General features: G+C 39.8%; 1 protein-coding gene and 1 non-coding gene across 2 annotated transcripts in view; both read right to left on the bottom strand.

Annotated features, from left to right (window-relative positions):
- Window positions 1-17,450, bottom strand: part of LOC115769383 (slit homolog 2 protein) — a 60,670-nt gene that overhangs the window by 29,308 nt on the left and 13,912 nt on the right. Inside the window, exon 3 of the mRNA XM_030714178.1 lies at window positions 7,160-7,236. The gene's annotated coding sequence lies outside the window, so the exon portion shown is untranslated. The remainder of the gene's footprint in view (window positions 1-7,159; window positions 7,237-17,450) is intronic.
- On the bottom strand, window positions 8,836-8,907 carry Trnad-guc. Its single transcript has one exon. It is a non-coding gene; the product is annotated as a tRNA-Asp (tRNA).

Genomic DNA, 17,450 nt, shown 5'->3' on the forward strand with positions numbered 1-17,450 from the left:
GGTTGGCCACAGATTGCCACGTAGCCACAGCCCTGTCCATAGCCGCAACCACATTCACACACACGCAAAGAAGAGTTGAGTAATTGTGGTGGATCGCAGCTGAGCGAAGATCTGCACCGCCGGCATATTTACAGAAACATAAACACAGACACAGAGTCAGAGTCAGAGTCAGATTGAAGACGAGAAGGGAAACGCCGCTGCCCCTTTTGGGCCCTCGAGAGGATGACACATGCGTTGTTATGTGTGCTGAGAGATCTGTGAAGATCTCGGCCTGCCTGGCCGTGGTATATAATTTTGCTTAACTGCAATTATGAGATGTTGCGGCTGATCTTGAATTTGCTGAGGCAGAAACCTGCACAGCCGCCACCGGAAGCTTTGGCTTGGTCTCTTTTTTCTTCTGTCAGCTTCAGCTTGGAAATTTGTTCTTACGGTTATCTGTTGGTTTTCCAAGTGCCTCGAGTGGAGCGCGTCTGCGCTGTCTCAGAGTCTGGCATGCCAACATACAACATCCTTAATTATGACAATCAGCGGCTGCTTGATGTTCATTTCACTTGCCCCCTTCGCGCTCCTTTCGGGATATGCCCGCTGCTGATCCAGATCGGTTGCAATGTTTATGTTGGTATGGGGCCATCACTCGATCGCCCGATCGTTGATCATGTGCAGGCCTCGGCCTGGTTAGGTCGCCTCTCGCCTGACTGAGCTGGCACAGTTTGCCGTGAAACGCTTCGGAATGTTGTGCTGGGGGTTGATTCTACCAGCGAGGGATCGTTATCTGATATATGCAGAACATTGTAGCGTGAGAGCCCGAACGATGGGAGACAAATTATTGAAGAGCCAACTGGGTGGCCAAACCCAAGAGTTAAGTTAAGCAATTGGAGCACATTTTCAAAGCTTTAAATTTATTTTTGAAGTATATTAACAACTGCCCGGAAGGACCATGTTTAGTAAACAATTATAAATTTAACAAGGCTGTCGATCGAATAGAAATACCATTACTTAAGTGTCAAGATTTCTACTACAACAAATTAAGAACCTGAAGCAAATTAATTAAATTGGCTTGGGTATAAACTTATCACAGCTTCTGATCATTGAATCGAGTTTAAATAAACTATTTCACAATCTTTATATATATTTTGCTTAATTATAGAAAAGTTAGAAAGAAATTCAAAAAGCTTCACTTTATATTTTTTTAATAATATTCACATCTGCCTCTAAATATATAAACATATATTTATATAGTGCTCAGCCCACTAGCTAACGCAATCGTATTAAAAAATGCTACAAAATAATTCTTATTTCAATAACTGTAGAGCTTCATTTAAAAAACGGATTGTGATATGCCATCATTTATAATAATTTGTTTCAATAATCATTAACTGCACATATTGTTATCTAACAAGCCGAAACACAATCTGATTTATGTAAATTTCTCTGTTAACTACAAATTTGTAATATCACCAGCATATACACAGAATATACTTAACATCACTTTCGCTGAACCAAACCAAACCAAACCCCATTCCCCACCCCAGACACACCCAAAATAAAAGAGAGAAAAAAACCGCAGGGAACTAGCAGACAAAAGTCATGCGAATGCTGGAGCATTGATTGATTATAGGGCAGTCAGAGAGGGAAAAATAAAAACAATTAAAGGTTCAGCTTTCACCCGAAGGCAACACAAACTAATTACTTTCACTTGGCCAGAATGTCGAGCAGAGTTCAATCTTGCAAATAAGCAACAGCAGCAGCCACAGCAGCCACAACAGCAGCAGCAGCACTTACAAATCGAGCACGCAGCTATCTTCATTATTATTATCATTATCATCATCAGTCGGATGGGGGCCATAGGTTAATATGGCAATTAGCCAAGAGCTCCCAGTGTAGTCAAACACCAAGTGCGCAGTGAAAATAAGAAAGCCGTCCGAATGTTAACTGACAGTGGACGGACGGGCAATTAACAAATCCCAGATATCAGACGCGACTACCCAATCTCCATTGCTCATAACTTTCAAATGTGATTAAGGTCAACAAGCTGCCAGCCCGAAAGCAAAATACGTTGAAATATGTAATAAAATAGAAATAAATCGACAGGTTCTGAGCGCAATAATAAATAATTATGTTGTTTTATTGATGTGGGCCAAGACAACAAAATCAAAATGCGTTGGCCAAATCAGTTCTGGCCGGCACGGCCGGCACACAGACAAACAGCCCACGGCCAGAACGGATGCTGGACTATGGGCACACACAATCTCTGGCTACGTATTTCAACAGGTTCACGCCTCTATCGACAGCACTCAAAAAAAAAAACATAAGTAAAGAAAGCCAAAATCTGTGCAACAACACATTAAATGTAATTTTCAAGCAGCAGCAGCGGCTTTCCAAGATCGCCACACCAAAAGAAGCCGCCGCAAATCCAAAGGCGTTGTCAATAAATATGAAAAAAGGGGAAAAATGAAGGGAGTTATGTTCAGTAAGCCGAAGTTAAAATACCCTTAAGAGAATATGTTGCTGGACTTATTGTAAGCAACTGCTGCCTGTAACAATCGTTATAAATATACCCCTTTTGGTGTACTTTTTGGGAAGAGGGTATGGAACGGAACATAAATCGAACTGTCGGCCGCCGCTCGACTTGCAAGTGGTGCACATCAAATTTGAACAGTTTTTCAAGTGTTTATGACGTTTCATGGTGAGCTCTGGAAGGGTGGGACGAGTGGAACGAGTCCGGGCTTAACCGGGGGTAACTGTGGCAACTGAGGCAACTGTGTGGCTTTTTGGATTGGTGTGATTATCGTGAGTAAACTATCTCCCAGCTGGTCTGTGGGTCTCTGGTCTCGGGTCTCTGGTAGTGCTGCATTAACAGCCGCTGCCGGTTATACATGTATACATATATGTACATACTTTTTTTCGTTTTATGAAGATGAATTTCTTTTTTATTCGAGATTTATACGCGGACGGCACCCAACTCCCCTGCTCCACACTGGGATTCTCTGCTGTTGAACTCTACAAGCTCTGCGCGGCTGGAGCTCCAATTACTTCACTCACTGTTGATTATTATGTTGTATGTTGTAGTCTTATGAGTTGTTGTTGCTGTTGTTTCTTTTGTTGTTGTTGCAGCAGAGATTCCGCAAAATCAATGGAATGGTTGGCTGAATGTGGGTTTCGCTTTTGAGCGAGTGCGTGTCTGAAGTGTGTGTAAATGGGATAAATATTGTATGAAACATTGTTAAAGCGAATATGCCAGTCCTTTTGTTCAATCGCATTTGGTTGTATTGCTCTTCTATTAGTGGAACAGAAAGTGCTCAAGCATATTAAAAAACATTATCCAAGCACAACAAGAAAATCAGATATAATATTGCTAATGGATGACGTATCCCAGACAGTCCGTTAATCCTAATCTGAAAATATTCAGCTAATGGCCAAATGCTCCAAATAGTAGCTAAATCTCTATGTTGAAGATTCAAACTATAAATTCGAATGCTGCCCTTATACCTGGAGCTATTGTTCTTAAGGGTTGTCTCCCATCTCTTAAACTCTATAATTATACACTCTATAAATACATATAAATATATCTGATGAAATACTGAAAATTGTTAAAATTGTTTGTCTAAAAACTAGCCTAAGATAATTGTATGTTAAGGGTAGGTGAATCACTTCAATTAAATAAACATTGCAGTATTATAAACCTTACATTTACTTATTAAAAACTTTACCCTAGTTAACTTTATATCTCAACCTTTTTCCAACCATATCGATGAACCAAGTTATGCTTGTCATAAGTAAGCATTTAACACTTTTTACTCTTCCTCAAACCTTCATCAACATACTTGTAAGTAATGCAATGCAGCCCATACAATTTTCATAAGAATATATATATATAATATGTATATTATTTTCAGCGTAAAACCGAGTCGCACCTGTTGCTACATTTTGGTCTGCCGCTCGGGCTAATGAGCCGGACTTTGGGGGTCAGCAGAATGACACAATTTACATAGAATCCACATCAAATGGCAGGGTATCTGGCATATATCATTTTCAATAAGCCGCATCGCATTGCTGCGATATCTTTAGTGACAATCTGGCGGCGAGTTCTCATCGTGCGGCATAAATCACGAGCGGGGCCAACCGAAACCAGTTTCTGTTTCTGTTTCTGATCTAGCGCAAAAGATCTACGCGCATAAATTCAAATTAGATAAAAATAAACTTTTACCAGGCAGGTGATTTAGTACATGAACCAAAATATAACAACAACCGCAACTCGACGCAGGTGTTTCGATGCCAACTCAAAAAAAAAAAAAAAACAAAACAAAAATGTGGAAAAAAAAGAGAAACAAGTTTTCTAGATTTATTCTCAAGTCTTATTTTTGCCTACTTTACTTCGACTTCGACTTGACATATTTGCCTGCTAATTTCATGTTATTTATGCGACCGTTGTGCATTTTTTGTTGTATGCCCCAAGTCCCCAAGCAAAGACAAACAATGGAGAGCTTAGCACTTGCTGCCGGGTGCTGGGTGGGGTCGTGAGCTCTCCGGCCTCAGCTGTGGGCCCCCGAGCTCGGCAACTTGAGCCTATTGTTTGTCTGACAAAATGACAATTACATGTTAAGAATTTCAACAAAAAATTATTAAAATAAATATTTGTACGCTAAACAAATTGCCTGTCGAGGCTCCGGTCGAAGCTGTGCATAATTTAATAAATGTATATGTGTGTGTGTCTGTGTGTGTGCGCGTGTGCTACACTTAAAAAAATAAACACAGAAATAAAATTGCTATTGATACAGCTGAAATGCGCCTTGGTTTCCACATAAAACTTGCTTTGATAGTCTAAACAAAAATTAAGGGCATATTGTGAGGTTCATTAAAAAGATTCTGAAGGCGAATGCGATCTCTGCTTAACATAGGTCGGAGCTCAGATCAACTTCTTCAGATTCTTGGCTGAAAGGTTTCAGACCTACAACCTGCCCATGAGGCGAATCAGTTACCTTACCTTGCAATGCATTATAAAGACAATACAAACACTCATATTAGAGTTTATATTGTCTTTGGTATTAAGCTTTGTCCTTAATCCCCTTCATGGTAAATATCATATATCGTAAATACTACAAAATTGTTGCTACACTATTCTTGGTCACTACCAATCTCTCTTATCTCTATAAGGTCAGGTCCTGATCGGTTCCAGCGATTCTGAAGAGCGCCACTAGAATATTAAATATTAACATATAATAATAGCCTCTAACTTATACATATATTCAGATATATTCAGTATATGCAGGTCCTAAGAATAGTACACAATTGAAATAAGTTCACAATTCAAATAAATTCACTAATGAAGCTCACAAAAATACTGTGAATTGAATGTCGAGGACTGTGAACAACAATTTGTTAAAAAATAAAAGCCCAATTGATAGATACCCAATAAAACTCTGCCAAGCAGGTAAGACCTGAGCGCATCAATTTGAATGTATTGTCAGTTTTCCACAGGTGATTTATGCCTTTTGCCAACCTCATTTTTGCCGCATCCCACGCCTCAAGCTAGCACCTTGAGCAAATGGTAAGATAAACAAAAACACAACTGAATGGCGGCTCTTTATGCAATCCAGCAAAGCAGTTGTCGCAACTGCAGCCGCGAGTCTCATGTGAAAATTCACACTGCCATCGTGTGGCAAACAACAACGACAATTGAGAAAAGGCCTTGGGCCAGACCAGGGCGGGGATTGGCAACGGGCATATGAATTGGCTGGGTTGGCACTTCATTAAATAGACGCTGCGGCGCTTTTCCGAGCCGTGCCACGCCCCCAACATTATCCACTGGGGCAACTGAACAGTCAAGCGGCTGCTTATTTTTCACACATGCTCGCCAGGAAAAACAACAAAACCAACAACAACAACAACGGGGCAAGCAAAAGACCAAAAAGGAAAATAAAAAGGAAAGCAGACAACGAGGCAAAAAAAAATGTAAGCAACAATTTTTTTTGTCTGATTTTCTTTTCAAGCGCTGTTGTTTATGATGACAATTTTTTTCGTTGACGTCGACATGTGGCCATAAAGTTGTCGGTAAATAACAAACAGGCTTCGACTCGCCACACGCTACGCAGCAGGCTCTGGAGCGGATAGGGGTAGGCTGGGAGTGCCTCCCACAAGGGATGCCACTAAAAAATGGCAAAAAAAAAAAAAAGGAATGAAGAGCCGTCAAATTTTGCTGTCATACTCGTGTGCACGGCAAACGTCGAGCTGAGTCCTGACTAAGCCGCAGCGGCTGGCAAAAAGTATCTCAGGGATGGCAGGCAAAGTATCTCAGTCGCTGCGCTCGTAAGCATGTTAAATGCATTTCCTTTTTGGCTGCAAAATGTGCGCAGTTGTATTTCAACTCGATTTCGTAATATCTTTCAGCTGTTTCCCTCGACTTTTGCCTCAAATTATGCCCAATTGAGCGCAACATTTGCCGCATTATGCAAATTGTTTTCATATTTATATGAATTTTCAAAAATTCGCTTATTTTTGCTTTATTGCGTTTTTTTTTCTTTTAAATAATGAGCGTGGCATTTGAATGTCTGAGCTCAGCTTACAAAAACAATGATACTTTTTTTTATGCAGTCTTTGTCTTAAATTATATTTGTACTTAGCTGTTGGAACCTGTTTTATTGTCATAAGCCAAAAATAATTTAATGGGCGACCTTGAAATGTTGCTAATGTGTGACTATAATTAAGGATTAGTCACAGCTTGGCTTATAATTCATTTAAATAATGTTCTTGGTGAAGTTTGAATTCGCTATAAAATAATTGTCTTGGCTTGGGTTAGCTTTTGCGGCATTTTAATTTCACAAATTTCAATATCTTATGATTTATATATTTTATGTATTTTTATGCAAATTATTTTTTCTTTTAAAATTATTAGAACTAAACAATCAATAACTCAAATAAGCTCTACTCGCAAATTTATATTAAATTAATACAGTTTAAGCTGTTATGATGTAAATTTAAAAATTTTCTTTAGAAATTCAAAGCAAGAGAATAAAAATGTTCTTCATAGTGCGTAAGCAGAACGAGTTTCTTATATCAGATATATGATATATATGTATATATATATCTGAAATATTTTCATGCTTCTAATGAAACATTCGTACAAAGCTTACTTCTAGTCCAATTATTTTATGGCACTTACCCATAAACTTTCTGAAGCCCTCAAACATGTGTATCCACTCGTCGACTAATCCACACACAATTTGGGCTGCGTATAATCTGTAATGAAGAGCAAACATATAAATTTAATATGCTGTCCCATAAATTTTCCGCTGCACTTAAAAAACTGAGACGAAATCGTTCAAGTCGAATACAAATAAGTGTTCGAAAAATATCTAAAAATATTTCCAATTAAATTCATTCTGTCGAAGTGGAAGCGAAACCACTACAAAAAAACATGTTGCTACCGAAATGTGGAAAATGTTTTGTCATCTGTTACGTTTTAAACCAAGCAAAAGGATTGACAACGAAATTTAATACGCAACGAAAACTTAAACTAAGTGAAAATTAATAGCTGGCTCTCCACCAAAAGCGGAAGATATACAAAAATAAAAACAAAAAAAAAAAACTTTCACTTGAAATTTGTTGAAACAAGAAACTTGAAATGACTTTTTGAACTGTGAACCGAAACAGCGAGATGAGCGGAGTTGAGTTAGGATGAGCTCTGAGTCGAGGCATCATAAATATAAATAATACACATATTTCGAAGTGTGTCTCCCTGTAACTGACACGCTGATGGCTCGTAGCTGGGGCAGGGGCATGAACTGGAAGAGCTGCCGCCTGCATGCCACAGCAATTTGTGTGTGGCAGCCTCTGCATAGCGACAACATTTTGACACACTTAAGTGTTAGACAGCCGACTCGACAGAGCTCCGACAGCCTGCATCATCATCATCATCTTCATGATCATAGTACAAGTTGTCAGAGGGTCGCGGCGATAAATTTGGAAATTATGAACATAATTCTTCATTAGGCCACGCATCCGATAATGGAACTGAAGAGGCGTCCAAATGTAACGAAACGAGAGTGAAACAGCAGAAGCGACTCCCCCAAATCTCCCATAAAGCTATCCACAAAAACTGCCCACACTCGCTTTCATTTGTTGCTGTTGTTGTTGTTGTTGTTGTTGTTGTTGTTGTTGTTGTTGTTGTGGGAAGCCTAACGCCTGGTGATAAATTGGCGATATTACGCATTCGACTTGGGGACTATTTCCATTTTTGCACGTGGGCGTTACCGAAATTCCCGCCCAAGTCCCAGCATTTCAAGAATGCCACAAAACGCACACGCAGCCCAATAGATAACCGGACTGGGAGATAGACCCATTGATAGAGCGGCGATTGTTTGGCATTTAAATTGAAATAACGTGATTTTTGTGGTCCGCTGGTCACAGGTCCGCCGCATGTCAGAAGTCGAACGGGCGCGGAGGGGGCCGCGGGGGTGAGCAATGCCAGTGGCATAGATTTTACCAAACTATTCCGACTATTGTTTTGCGGTTTTGCGCAGATTTTGTTTGGCTTAGGTTTTTTTTTTTTTTTGGGTTACTTTTTACAGGCTTAAATGAATCGGAACGCACTTTTCACTCGCTTTTTGGGGGTCGTTATGTGTGGGTGGGTGGGGCTTTTGTTCGGCCTTGTGTGCATAGCTTTCCAACGAGTTATGACCTGCGGGGCCGAGGTGACATTGGCAATTGGCCAAATGTTTGACGGAAAAATGTGTACAAAAATTTAAAAATCAATAAAATATAGAAGGTCTGTGCTCAAAAACAGTTTATATAAATAGTTTGTTAATTAAAAATACGAAAAAAAAACTTTTTCATTCTCTCCCCGACGGGGAATTGAACCCCGGTCTCCCGCGTGACAGGCGGGGATACTAACCACTATACTATCGAGGACGTTGAAAGTTGGAAGTCTAACACTGAACATGAAACGTCATAAGCAGCAGTTACGAAAAAACAAATACGTTTGAATTAGCAAAGCTAGAACAAGAACAACGTCGGTGGGAAGCGTTAGCAGCAGGTACGAGAGTTCATGTTTGTGAACCGTTTAATAATCACACAAATACTAACAAGTTGGGCGTATGTATTTATGCAGATATAAATAGCCCGAACGGCGAATAAAGCTTTTGCGTAAGTTTTGCCATTTGCTTTTGCTTTTTATTCTGTTTATTATGCGACGTCATTGCTGATTTTATGCTTATGAGTGCTTCGGCTTTTGGCATTTCGATAGCGGCAAAGCTCAAAGCAAGATAATTTCTATGAGATGTGACGTCACGATTGTTGTGGTTGGTTCATTGAGTTAAGCTGTCAAATACGTAGCTGGATAAATCAATAATGTTAACTTCCGATTTGATGAGGAAATTAAATGTATGTAAGAAACTGTTTATATTTTCTTCTATTTAAAATGTGTTACTTTTATATAGCGCACTTTGCCTGCTTTCAGAAGGCAATGATTTGTATTTTTGAGCATGTAAAGACCTATACAAACTCAAAGACTACATAAATATATCTATAGTAATATTACTTACTTAAATATAAATGAATTTTTGGCTCTGTATGCACTTTGATGCATTTTCGCAAACAACTGAGTCGACACTTATATTTATGCAGTACGTAGGTTTAAATGCACAAATGTATGCACCTTCTCCTTCGTTCCACTTTGGCAACACTCAAAAGCTGTCAACACGTCAACTTTGTTGATAACATCTCTTTAGAGACCTATTACAGAAACTATCAAACAACTGGCAACAAAGTGCCGCAGTCCCAAAACGATTTCTAAACCATTCAGTCATAATGCATAAAGCATAAAGCGAAAATAAAAGAAAAAAAATAAAAGCTCGCCTCTCAGTGCTCCACATGTGACTCGACGTCGACTGCTTTGGGTATCTCACAGTCCAATTCACTCGGTACGCTTGCGAGCGCGAGAGCGAGCGAGGTGGGAACAGCGGCACGCGGCGACCACAGAAACCGCAAGGTGCGTTTCTGCTGTTTGCTGTTATTATTATTCGTGTTATTGCTGTTGCAAAACCACCGGCAAAAGGATGAAAGAAAAAAAAATGCACGCAAAAAAACAAAAAAAAAATAGTAGAAACAATTACACAAACAATTCGATTGCAGCCGACGCTGCTGTCGCCGCTGGCAGCATGTACGCCACTCAACTGACACTCAACTGGCAGCGGCATCGGTAGAGGCAGCGGCAGCGACAGCTCTCCCTCTCGTGCGCTCGCACTCCCTTTTTGTGTGCAATCATGCAAATAAAACATTTTTTATATGCATGCCTTTGTGTGTGTGCGTGCAAAATTTTAACCCAAATATTTTGTAGACATGCAATATTTATGCTACAGCAACAAGAGCAACAAAACTGCAAACAGGCGCAATTACAACAATAACAATAACAGTCAGCAGACAGGCGGGCGCAACAACAAATATAACAGCAACGTTTTTGATGTAATGGACTTTTGCTACTTTGCAAATGGGTTGATTTTTTTCCAATTGTTTTTTTTGTTTGTTTTTTCGCAACAGACAAACCTACCCCCGCCGCACAGCTCAGCTGAATGGGCCTTTGCTTTTGGGCGGGCAGCTGTGTGTTTCGCCATTTATTGTACTGCAAATGTCCCTTAATGCAGCTGTCCCTCAAAACTCTCGCTCACACTCTCGCTCACACTCTCGCTCGCTCTGCCCCTCTCGCTCAACTGTTTACAGTGTAAAGCTTGCGTTGCCTACACTCTATACTCTCCACTCTCCGCTCTCCGCTCGACGTGTTTAACGAACAATTTTCGCATGCATTTCTAATTTTCATAAACACATTAAAATGATAATTAAAAGGCATTTCAGTATTTCCTTTTTTTTCGGTGTTGCTGCGAAATGTTGCCGCATTTGCTGCTGCTGCTGCGGCTGCTTCTGCATTATTTATTTATTATGTATGCAAATGCATTTAATTGCATGGACAGCGCTGTCGTTGCTGGCAAGGAGTGCTGAGAGCTTTGGGGATGCCCAGCGCCAACGTCAAACAATTTGCATATTTTAGCATGTAATGAAATTTGTAATAATTCTGCAATTAATTGCGTGCGTGTCCTTGTTTATGGCCACTGCAAACCTACGTGCAACAGCAGGCAGCAGGCAGCAGCGGCAGCAGCAGCAGCAGCAGTAACTGGAACAGTTACAGTAACAGACACACATCAACAGCAGTAGCAGTAGTTGCTATATGTGTGTGTCTGTGTGTTAGTGTGTGGGCTGCCTACATGTGGGCACACATGAATTTCACAGTTGCGGCATTTACTTTTTCACTGCTGCTGCTGCTGCTGCTGCTGCCGCTGCCGCTGCTGCTGCCGCTACTGTTGCTGTTGCTGTTGCACAGTGTAAACACACCGCAGTTGCTTGCGGCATTTGACAAGCTGCGGATTTTGCATTAAAGTGAAAGCTTTTCATTATTATAATGTAACGGTAATGACTATATGACTACTGACATAACAATAAGCGATTGTGGGGCAATTTAATAATTATGTGCGACTATATGCATACCCTATAAAATCTATAGATGCATTTAAAAACTTTTCAGCATGCTTAATTGAAGCGAGTGGCTTTTAAGTTAATTAAATATTATTTAATTGCAAAAAGTTCAATTAATATCTTAAACGTTTTCCAGTACTAATAAAATTTCTGCTATTTTACGAATAATATTGTGGCAAAAATATACATATTTCTACTTTTACATAATAGTATTATTTTCGGGCTTATAAATAGCAAAAGCTTAGAAAATTGAAGCACTTGCAACAAACAGAAGTCGAGTTTGACCTCGTCTCGTGAAACTGACAATGGAAAATAAAGAGATTTTCCATTTTCCAGTTCGCATTTCTATGCATTTAGTTTGTGTTGCAAGTTTATGCATGTTTACAAGCACATTTCGAGATAAATATTTACTTATATTAAATAGTTGTTGTTATTATTCAAGGGCCTTGGCTTTACTTGCGGCTTGGTGGGGCAAACAATGTTATTGCGACATGCTGCATGTTTATTTTTAATTGTTTTGCATGTTTTCTTTTCATTTGCAGCATCATCATTATTATGTATTTCTTTTATCGGAAAACAACAAATAAAACCGTTTGTTGCACTAATTATATATATATATTTATGCGCAGACAGGACCCTCACTAAGCGCTATAACAGTTAAATTTTAGACTGCCAATTTAAGTCGCAAATTCCAGTTGAAAATTGCATTTATCTTGTATCTAATAGATATTTTGATTTTCATTTTGATGTCTGCGCGTTTGTTTTGATGTTTTTCAATTATGTAGGGGCGGCATCAGTTGTTTTTCCTTTATACGACTTTTCCTTTTTCTTTCTTTTCCTCCCTTTTTGCCATTTGCCCGCTTCATTGCATTGTCTGGACTCTGGACCCCAAGAGGAGCGACAATAGATTTCAAGGATGGTTTCCTTTTGCTTACTTACGCAATGCTGCCAGCTGTGCGCCCAACTTGCCGTTGTATCTGTTTTTTTTTTTTTATATAGCTTGCAATAATCATTTTGGTATAAGAAGAAGAACAAGCGTGGCATGGACCAAAATCTAATAAAATTAGTGGAAATGGCTTTAAAACGCAATGTTTTTCAACAGTTTTTCCTCGCTCCGCTTCGCAATTATACGAATTGCTCTCACTCTCTCTCCCCCTTCCTCCTGCTCTGTTTCTCCCGGTCTTTGATGATGATTTTTTCATTAGTTTCGCACCGCTTGAAGCGCTTCAAAAAAGCCTTGCGGCAATTATGAGACCCCAACCATCAGTCAATTAGTTGCCGCAGTCCGAATCGTCCGAGTGAAACCCATCAAATAAAATATTGAAAATGCTTTTTAAATATTATATTCGCAGTCGTGATGGCAAATTGTTGTGCTGTGTATCTGTGTGTTTGCGTGTGCGTGTGTGAATAAAAATGCGTGGTAAATGTTTTAATTGCCGCAATTCACGATCAAATGCGATGTGCGAAAATTTGAAACGCTCAAAATTAGCAGCAATTTAGACAGTTTATTATGATTAACATTTTGATAGATTAATAACAAAATGTTTATCGAATAGCTATTGGCTATTCATGTGAACGTTTGGGCTATTACTGAAAATCGTTTAATTATATTCCATATTTTCGAAGAGGTCTTTAAACAATTATTTTATTAATTATTTCTTGGCAAAACAGGCTTTTCAGACAAAACAGGGATTTCTGTGACACGCTGAGTACTTAATACCTTTATAGACATTTCCCTTTGTTTGATGAGTTTGACAACGGACCTTCTTTCCCCCTACAAGAGGGTTATTAGGTAAATCGCATCATTAAATATTTTATATTTATGGACTTAATAGTACTGAGCAATGGAAGTTTACCATATTTTACTAAAGTTAAACTTCAGATTTCCCTAAAAGATATTATTGATTTCCCATTTATATTATTGATTTACCCATTTTGCGTCTCATCTTAAAAATAAATTTTTAAATATATATCTGATTTTTTGTGTGCAGGAAATAAAGAAAAAAATAAACACAAAGCTTTAAAATACAACAACGCACAACGGCCAAAATAATAGTCAATAAAATATTTGCACGAGCAAAACTCAGTCAAGCGCAGCGCCAGGACTCGAGACATTTTTTTTAACAATATACCAAAAATACACGATACGGTTAGCTACAAAGACATTGAACACAGAGATCAAGCGGGGCTGGGTGGAGGTGGAGGTGGAGCATATACGTGGGGCAGTCCTTAAAAACGTGTGGCCTCTCATGCAATGGCATAAGAAAAGTTTTCTTTTTGCCAGGCTGCTTTTGAAGTGCACATGACCAGACCGGTTGAAAAAGAAGAAGATGAAAGAGACAAAGATGACAGCCCCTGAAAAATTTAACAAAAATAACACCGAACATGTGTAGGGCGGGTCGGGGATGGGAGGGGGGCGTTTATTTTTTCTTCTGCTTTCGGTTGTTGTGTGTGCCAAAGAAAAACAATTTACAATGTTTTGCTTCTAGTTGAAGACGTTTTATTCAATGCCAAGCAACAGCAACAACAACAACAGCAACAACAACAAACTAAGAACTCTTTAGAAAGTTTTGTTTTTTTGTAATTTTTTCTCGTTTTTCTCGTATTTTTTTGCTCTGAAGCCCGGTACGCAGCTTTTGTGACAACATTTTTACCCATGACTTGAGCGAGTGCCAAGAAAAAGTGGCGACCTTCTAACAAAAGGGCGAAAAACAAAGCAGGAAATGGCTCAGGATATTGGCGGGCACGCGGGCCGAACGTGCGTGCAGCGAGCGTGAAATGCGACAACCCTGGACCGAGTCGCTTAAAGCGCGCGTATCTCAAAGATACATTTAATAGAGTGTGCAGCTTGAAAATCGCTGCTCACTTGTAGCTCGTTTCTATTTGCAGCTCCTTGGCCCGAGCAACTACTTATGGACATTTTAGTTAAATTTTACGAGGGTTTTAAGCGTCGCTTTAGCCCCGATTTCTGCAGCCAATCTATTGAAATTGCGGTCGAGCTGAGGCCGAACAAAAAGGTCAACACATTAAATTTATAATGCGATTGAAAAGGACGACGAAAGCGCCAGCATTGCGGGGGTGTTACAGCCCACTCTCTCACTGTGTGTTAGTGTGTGTGTGCGTGCGTGTGTGTATCTGTGTCTGTGCGCTGGAAAGTGCCTTTAAGTAGGTCAGTTTGGTCTGTCATAAAATGCAATTGGGGCGCATTGAAGTGCCGCGATTCCGACAAGTGAAATGTCAAGTTGTAAATAAGCCGGCGAGCAGAGAGAAGCAATTCGCGTATTGCGGGCCGAATGTCCCGAGCCGAGGGCGTGGTCAGCCGGGCGTGTCCTGCTGCTGTGATGGCAGCTAAAAGGAGGTGCCTTCAAAGTGACTCAAAGTGCTCAAGGAAAATGAGTTAAACACTCAAGTAGCGCAGAGATTGCATTTCCAGATACATGTCAATTCCATGCGAGGCAAACGCATTTAAATCCCGTTTAAAGTAGTTTATATAACATCAAGTACAGTATAATGTGTTTAACTAGCGCAATATTCAGAGCCTTTAAGAGAGAATAGTGCAGCTCGTAAATGCTTTATTCTATTATAGACAGTTGCACACATTTAACTGTATAAATTGATACGTATATATTGTCCACCTGCTAAATCTAGAGCACACTCAAATTTAAATATATTTTATTGGTCTCGATAACAGACTTGGTTTATTTACAGGCCCTGCCACTGCCAGAGGCCAAATTGGCTAAGGTCGCCACAAAATTTCCGTCACTTTACAGCGTTAACAGAAACGACCTTCATCAAAAATATCAAATCAAATGACAAACTGCTGCTGGTTTTATTGACAAAATGCATGTCAATGTGTCAAGCGAGACAATCAACGCCCCAAAAGCGAAAGCCAGAAGCATCAATTGCCCTACAGGCCTGTCATAATCAGAGCTCGTATATCGAGGCGAGAACTCATATTTCTCTATTGATGGGCATAAATAACACAAATAAAAACCAAAAAGGGCTGCTGTTCGAATTAGCAACAAATCAAAAACAAATAAAACAATATATATATAAAGCCAACAGCGCCTTGCAACAAATGAAGAGTGACGGGGCCCTCAGCTCTGAGCACTCAGCTCCAAACGTGTACAAGCTTAATAAATGCTTTAAAAAACGACGTGCGGATAACAATCACAGGCCGTAAACTACGTAAAAAATGCAAGTATTTGCATACACAAAAAATCGAGTTGAGTGTCATTAAAAAAAGGCAGCGACTATCAAAACTAACTGCCCGGGAGACATTTGGTTGTGTGTGTGTGTGTTTTTTTTTTTGTCGTGCTGGTAATTAAAACTTGTTGGCAGACTGTCAGGCAGCGAGTTAACAAGTCGGCAGCATCACAGACCCAAAGTGTGGGGGGCGGTGCGAGGGCTCAGATAGAGAGCTGGCGAAAAAATATTATTTAATTGTGAGGCGAGCGCTAATTAAAGCCGACTCCACAGACTCAGAGCTGTAGCTAAGACGCGTCTGTCGGCCATTGGCCATAAAGTCGAACAGTTTACTGCTGCTGGGTGAATTGACTGTGAGAGGGGCTCAGGCAGGGAAGTGCTGCTCATGGCAGCTATTTATGTTTATCGACTGGTAGCTCTCTACTGACACCATCATCATAGTCAACATCATCATCTGCCGCAGAGACTGGCCTCTAAGTTAGTCATAACTTGAATGCCAACACACACACACACACACACACACACACACGCGCTTTTACGGCGAGTGGAGATGTCAGCGCAACTTATGGTAATTGTTGCAAATTATTTATTTATTTATGCACGCGGCTGCTGCTGGTGCTGCCGACGCTTTTGTCGCCCGATTATGTGCTTATTTATAAGCGCAGGTAACTCGACACATAGCCCAGGCTCCTTCAAGGATATGCGATGCGGCCGAACGACAAACACAAATCCACATATGAATATCAATTATGAGACCTGCGATTCCCTAACCTATTGAGTGGGCATAAGCCAGGCAGATATCACTTTATCTTGAGCTAAGCCAACAGGAAGGAGCAGGGCTGGGCCGAGCTGAGCTCATCTGGGCTGGGCTGGGCAGTTGTCGAGTGCTGGCTATTGGAAGCAGACGTCTAGCCGCCGAGCGGCTGCAGCTCAGAATGAAGAATGCTTTTAGACAAAAATGTTTGGTTGTTTCCATGAAAAATGCACGATTTCAATTTGTAACAGAATTTCTCTTTAGACAACTGCAAATGTAGCAATTACGCTTTACACTGAGAGACAAATAAGTGAAGATAAAGATGCTATGCAGTCTAAGATGTTAGCTAGGTTTTAAATTTAGGCACTATAGAAGTGGTTAAATAAAAGGGATAATTGGGCTTGGTACAAATGCAGAGGAATACATTTCTGGAGCAGCATCAAGAGTTGTTTATTTTTTTCTTTCGAAAATGTTAAATATGTCAAGTATGTTGCCTGTGCACATTCCTATAACCCACATATATTGTATTTGCCCTCGACTTGTTCACAAAGCAACTAGTTTACCAGTAAATTTCAAGTTTCAAAATGTTTCTTTTACAGTACAATATCTACTCCAAAACTTTATTTAAATATTACTTAAATATTTATTGCTGTCTAACAAAAAGAGCGCTTAGTTAATAGTTTACAGAAAAACATATTCAATTTATCAAGCAATATGTTTTTAAAAATCTTGCTTAAAGGTTCATAAAATTCTAGAGGAGCATTCATCTGAAAACGTTTTCAAAAGTGGATCTAACACTCGAAGCTACCGTTAAATTTGCCAATTAGCTTAACGAAAAACAAGAGCCCCAAAAACCGAACAAGTCGAAAGTCATGCTGCAACATTGGAAATTGTTTTATCGACGAGAAAACACCTCAAGAAGCGACTCGAAGCGATGCGAACAACGAATGCAATTAAAATAAATATATGC

The sequence above is a fragment of the Drosophila novamexicana genome, unplaced genomic scaffold (genome assembly GCF_003285875.2).
Source record: "Drosophila novamexicana strain 15010-1031.04,08,12 unplaced genomic scaffold, DnovRS2.1 tig00004554-arrow-pilon, whole genome shotgun sequence".
NCBI classification, from domain to species: domain Eukaryota; kingdom Metazoa; phylum Arthropoda; class Insecta; order Diptera; family Drosophilidae; genus Drosophila; species Drosophila novamexicana.